General features: G+C 37.5%; 1 pseudogene; it reads right to left on the bottom strand.

The window, feature by feature from the left end:
• Window positions 1-1,588: 1,588 nt before the first annotated feature.
• LOC134361672 (neuroepithelial cell-transforming gene 1 protein-like) lies at window positions 1,589-3,543 on the bottom strand (annotated as a pseudogene).
• Between the last annotated feature and the right edge of the window lie 2,657 nt (window positions 3,544-6,200).

Genomic DNA, 6,200 nt, shown 5'->3' with positions numbered 1-6,200 from the left:
AGAATTTATGTGGACTGATCTATTTACAGTCTTTTCCAGTTTTCATTTCCACTGACCAAACACATTTCACGTAACATCCAGCACGTACTTGGGTTTATCACCATTACAGATCAGCCAAGGCGTGGGGCTTTCAGTCCACCCCACCAACCCCGCTTTTTAAAGACTATGATCTCACTGGTATTTTAACAGGAAAAAATAAATTGCAATTTCACTCCTTCTTATGTTACCTGTGTAACATTTTGCAGTTTTCATCAGTCTTTTCTCCATCTGATGAATAAATCTATCAAAATTGATCAAATGCTGTCAAATTTTCAATACATTTCATTGTTTCTTTTCAAGCTTATTATTTGTAGGGAAATAAAGTTCACTTCCCTTCAAACCTTCGACAACTTACCGCACACCCCAAATTTAGCCTCTACTACCTTTTTTTTTTACATTCTGCTATAGCCAAATTTTTTTTGCTTTACGACGAAACTACTCTTTCCTTTTTCATCACTAATTATCTCAGTTTGTCCTCCTGCTCACTTTTCCGAGAAAGGTAAAATTTCCAGTGAATGTTTTACAGCAGTTGCTTTTAACAGGCTGGAATACAGTAACTCATTTCACGTGTGCTCATCACCTCAGAATGCTGTATTTTTAAAACTACAGTTTTCTTAATTGACTCAAAAAAGGAGTACGGTTTAATTTCACTTGGTAAAGCTGATAAAAACAAACACACACACTTTTAATAAAGGAAGAAAAATACTTTAAAGACGTGCCAATTTAAAACGCAGCAAAGTAAAAAAATAATATTAAATCTACTTTACAATAAAAAAATAATAATTGGCAAGTTAAATGGATGAAAAAGGAGGAATACGCAGTTAAAAAATAAAAGGTAAAGCATTCCAATGGATGGAATGGAAAACCTGGTAAGTTTTATGGCCTGTTTTCCAAAGAATTTATGTTCTGATGTAAATTTTTAAATACTACAAACATATATTCCACATAGAATTTAGGTGCCAATGTCAAAACTTCAATTTTTCCATGTAAGGTTTATTAAAGAAACACTCGTAATTGCCTAGTATATGCAAAATCCTAACTTATGGCAAATATTATAAATATCACAACTGGTTGGTACTATAAAGTCATGATGTATCCAGAATTAGGAGAAAATCCATTTCATAAATATTTCATTTGAATAAAAAAATACCAGGGCTGGCCAGTTAGCTCAGTTGGTTAGAGTGTGGTGCTATCACCAAGGTCCAGAGTTTGATCCCTGTACCATCCAGATGCCAAAACAAAACAAAATATACCAGACTTGCATATTCTAAATAAACCCAAAAAATAGAAACTTAAAAAAAAAAGACCGTTAATTTAATGTAGTCAATATACCTTTAGCTGCCATAAAAACAACAACAACAAACATAGAAAATGTTAAGGCTGTTATAAAGTAACCTGCAATTCTCCCATGCTTATGCTACAAGAAAAAATCCTGTATGCATTTATAAACAGTCTGTCCACCAGTTAATACATAGAACTCTCCTTATACCAAAATCTCTTTGCATTTGCCACTTAACTGGGCTTTATCCCTTGCATTTTGAAACTCAGACTATGTTCTGGGTGTTTTTATTTTTAGTGTCTTCTGCTATTTGTAGAGGGAAATCACATTCTGAAGCTTTTTCTTCCAGTTCTACTTGAATAACACTAGAAACTATGGATTCCCTTCTCTGGGCTTGGATGTTCCAGGTTGAGGGACTGTCCTCTTCATAGAGCTCTGGCAAATCCTTAAACTCTGTTGGACTGGTGGCCTGCTGCAAAGGGGCAATCGTGATTTAAGTACAACTGAAGCACTGTTTCTTACGGGACACAACATAGGCTTATAGAGTGTGAGACTGGTCCAGAGAAGGGTCTTTAAAATGAACTCCAAAAATATTTTTAGCTTTATGTGAACTAATGAAAGCTCTTCAAAAGGACCTTCCCATTCTCACATCTTCATCCTGCAGGTCTTCAAAGACTAGCTCTTAGACTCACATTGGTTGCCAGTAAACCTAATAAAAGCAATGCTCCTTTTGTGTTTCATGTAACAAGTCAAGTCAAAACTAAGTCTTGAAACAGGGAAATAAAAGTTTATATCTATTTTATTTTTCAGTTCCCCATGGCAAAGCAATGCTTTGCTTGTTTCAATTCTAGCATCTTTATACTTTTTCAGCTAGATATTCCAGTTTGTCAATACAATACTAACATTCTGACTCACCTTTCTTCAAGTTAATATCCGAGGGAACTCCTTGTGTTATCAATACAGCATTCTCCAGATGCTCAACACCAGGGTGGCATTTTGGAGTGAGTCTAAGAATTTCTTTTCACACTAAAGAGTATTAGACTAGGTGACTTCAAGGAATATCTAGGAAGTTCCAAAGATCTCATTTTTGACCAAAAGGAGACTCAAGACACTGCTCAAGAAGCCTTGGATTCTTGGATCTAAGAAGAAGAGCTTTGGCCAGAAGCTGATTAATACAATAGTCTTTATAGGCATTTAATCTTGATAACCAGTTCACAAGAATGGGCCTAATCTGCTTCACTGTTCCATGAGGTTTTGTTGCTCCTCCTATTCTTGCCAACAAATCTTTATGCAGAGGTATGTAAGCATTCAAGTCACCAAACATGCATGAGTTCTCCCTCTAAAACAATAGCCAAGTGTGACATGAGCTCATGGTATACCTTTCTTGCAACCTTGAGATCCTCTGTTAAATCCTATTCCCTTCAGAACATATTACATATTGCCCCTGATGTCTGATCGCTTGAGTAGTTAAAGACTCTTTCACGTGACATCTAACATCCCTAACTACTATTTCGTCTTTTAGTAGGTGTTGGGGACATTGATCTGCTAAGTGACTTCCAGGGACATGCCTGGGATGTGTTGTCACCACAAAGGGTAAATAACTGTACTTTCTAACCAAAGCTCCATTTCTTATGGAAGAGATTAAACTGCCAAGGATGTGACCCAGCTACAGGCTGAACTTTTTTATTCCTTGGCTCCTTAAGATCAAGGCTGCTAGGCTGATGACATCACCATCTTTCTCTTTTCATTTCTTTTACAAGTGAAGTCCCAGTAGGATGCAGGTGTTCAAAAATGCGAAGGAGTTACCTCTCCAAGATGGAAGGAAATATCTCTTGTCAGAATCTGTCCTGGCCGAAGCCTCAGTGGTACCAGAAATACAAAGCCCATAGACACAGAGGCTTTGCCCTCACTCTTCTACTATCCCCCTCTCCTTTACTGATAATCATCTTGAAAAATAATAATAATTCCCTCATTCTCTTGTCAATTCTCTAATATTTTATTCTATCCCACCTCCTCCAGTAAATATAAACTATATCCTCAAAGGTTATGAATTGTTTACTATTAATTGCCAAAACCAGGGATCACTTTTCAAAATACCTGACTCTGTGCTTATCACTTCCTCCTCAAAATCTTCTCCTCCCTGGACTTTTAGGGGACCCCTGTCAGTGTCTGTATTCTGACTCCCTTTGTTCCTATAAAAATATTCCTGAATGATCTACCTTCATCGTCTTCTCTTTCAGTGCTCTCTTTTCTATTCTATACTGCACACACTCTACAGCCTCATCATTTCCATCATCATCTTTATGAAAATAGTGCCCAAATCTACATCATGATCCATGAGCAACAATGGTCAAATGTGACAGGGAGGGCATAGGTGGAGGGCAAGTCTATTCCCAAGGAGACTGTTTCACCAATCAAGGCCCAAGTGATGAAGCCATAGAATACGGGAACCACAATGGAATACCACTTCACACCCATTAGGAAAGCTATTATTCAAAAAATGGGGAGAAAAAACAAGTATTGATGGAGATGTAGAGAAATTGGAACCTTTGTGCATTGCTGATGGGAACATAAAGTGGTGTCGCTGCTGTGGAAAACAGTTTGATGATGCCTCAAAAGTTAAGCATAGAATTACCATATGATCCAGAAATTCCACTCCTATACAGATACTCAAAAGAATTGAGAATAGGGACTCAAACAGACACTTGTACACCAATGTTCATGCAGTGTTATTCCCAATAGCCAAAATGAGGAAACAACCCAAGTATTCACCAACAGATGAATGGGATTAAAACAAAAAAAATTTGGTACATATATGCAATGGAATGTTATTCAGCCATAAAAAGGAAGGAAATTCTGCCACATGTTACGACATGGATGAACTTTGAAAACATTATGCTAAGTGAAATAAGCCAGACACAAAAAGACAAATATTATATGACTCCTCTTATATGAAGTACCTAAAATAGGTAAACTCATAGAGATATAAAGCAGAATAGAGGTTACCCAGGGCTGAGGGGAAGGGTAAATGAAATTATTGTTTAATGGATACAGAGTTTCTGTTTGGGATGATGAAAAACTTTTGTAAATGGACAATAGTAACAATTGTACAACATTGTGAATGTACTTAATGCCACTAAATTGTACACTCAAAGTGGTTAAAATGTAAATTTTTTGTTATGTATACTTTACCACAATAAAAATGTTTTTTATTTTTAAAGGAAAAAACAGACTATGAGAATGGCAGTAGAAAGGGAGGACAAGTTATATTTGAAATAGTTTCAAAGAAAGAAATGACGGGTTAGTGGCAGATATTTAAAAGTACAGAGGACAAGGAGTGTAGGGAGATTTCAAAGTTTAAAGTCAGTTTTCATCCTTACCTTACATCATTTTTAAGTTATTCACTCATTCATTCATTTATTCCAAAAATATTTATTAAGTTTCTATGATATGCCACAGGAGATGAGGGACACAGAAGTTAAAAAAATAGGCAAAATCTCTGATCTCATGAAAATAATTTTTTAGTGGAGGAAAATAGAAAATGAACACACAATCATATGAATATACATTTCATATCATATAAATTTGCTGAGAGGTGACAAGTGCTATAAAAAAATAATAATAAAGCTGCGAAGTGGAGTAGGAAATAATGGAGGTATTATCTCAACACTGCAGTCAAGAAGACCTTCCAGTTAAGTGGCACTGATGAAGGCTAAAGGAGGTGACAGACTGAGCCACCTAGGTATTGGAGTAAAAAGCCTTCCAAGAAGAGAACAAATGCAAGTAAATGCAAAGGCCATGAGGTCGGAGAGCTCAAGGAAAACAGCAAACACCCCATGAAGTCACAGTGAATGGTGGAGAAGTAGGAGCTGAGGCCATAAAGCAAGTGGAGAGGGAAAGATAATGCAGAACCCTGTGGGCTTCGGCTTTCACTATGAAAGAAACAAGGAACAATTCAAAGTTGGGGGCAGAGAAGAGATGTGATTTGCTTTGTATTTTAAAAGCTTACTGTGAGGAAAACACAGTGTTAGGGAGGTACGTTCAGGGGGAGGGTCCTTCAAGACCACCCTAAGGTTCAATAACTCAATAGAAGTACTCACAGAACTCAGCAAAGCTGTTATACTCACTATTATGGTTTATTTCAGCAAAATGATACAGATTAGAATCAGCAATGGGAAAAGACCCATAGGACAGTGTTGAGGAGAGAAGAGGTTCTAGCTTCCATTTGTCCCTTCCTTATGGACTCATATAGGCAGTGTTTAATTCTCCCAGCAATATTGTGTGAGTTGACAATACCCACAACACATTACCAGCTGGGGAAGATCATCCAAGCCTTCATGTCCAAGTTTTCCAGTGGGGGTCGGTCACGTAGGCAAGGCTGATCCGTGTGGCTGATCATAATTACTCAGCGTATTAGTCATGATTCTCCAGAGAAACAGGACTAACCAGACGTGCATCGAGGGAGAGATTTATTTTAAGGAATCATCTCACGCAATTGTGGAGGCTGGGTGTGTCCTAAATCTGATGGGTTTGGCCAACAGGCTGGAAACTCAGGAAGGAGTTGCTGTTCTAGTCCAAAGGAAGAAACAGATCTGTTGGAAGAATTCCTTGCACAGAAGAGGTCAGTCTTTGTTCTCTTAAGGCCTTCAACTGATTAGATGAGGCCCACCCACTTTATGGAGAGTAATCAGCTTTACTCGCAATTCACCCATTTAAATGTTAATCTCATCCAAAAAAACATCTTGGACAGAAAGATCCAAAATAATGTTTGACCATATATCTGGGCACTGTGGGGCCAGCCAACTTGGCACACAAAATTAACCATCACACTCAGTCTTCATTCCTCCAGAAGTAAAACTGATACCATGTGGCCCAAGGCCCC

Source organism: Cynocephalus volans, chromosome 13 (genome assembly GCF_027409185.1).
Source record: "Cynocephalus volans isolate mCynVol1 chromosome 13, mCynVol1.pri, whole genome shotgun sequence".
In the NCBI taxonomy this organism is placed as follows: Eukaryota; Metazoa; Chordata; class Mammalia; order Dermoptera; family Cynocephalidae; genus Cynocephalus; species Cynocephalus volans.
This window is presented reverse-complemented; position numbering and strand designations above follow the sequence as displayed.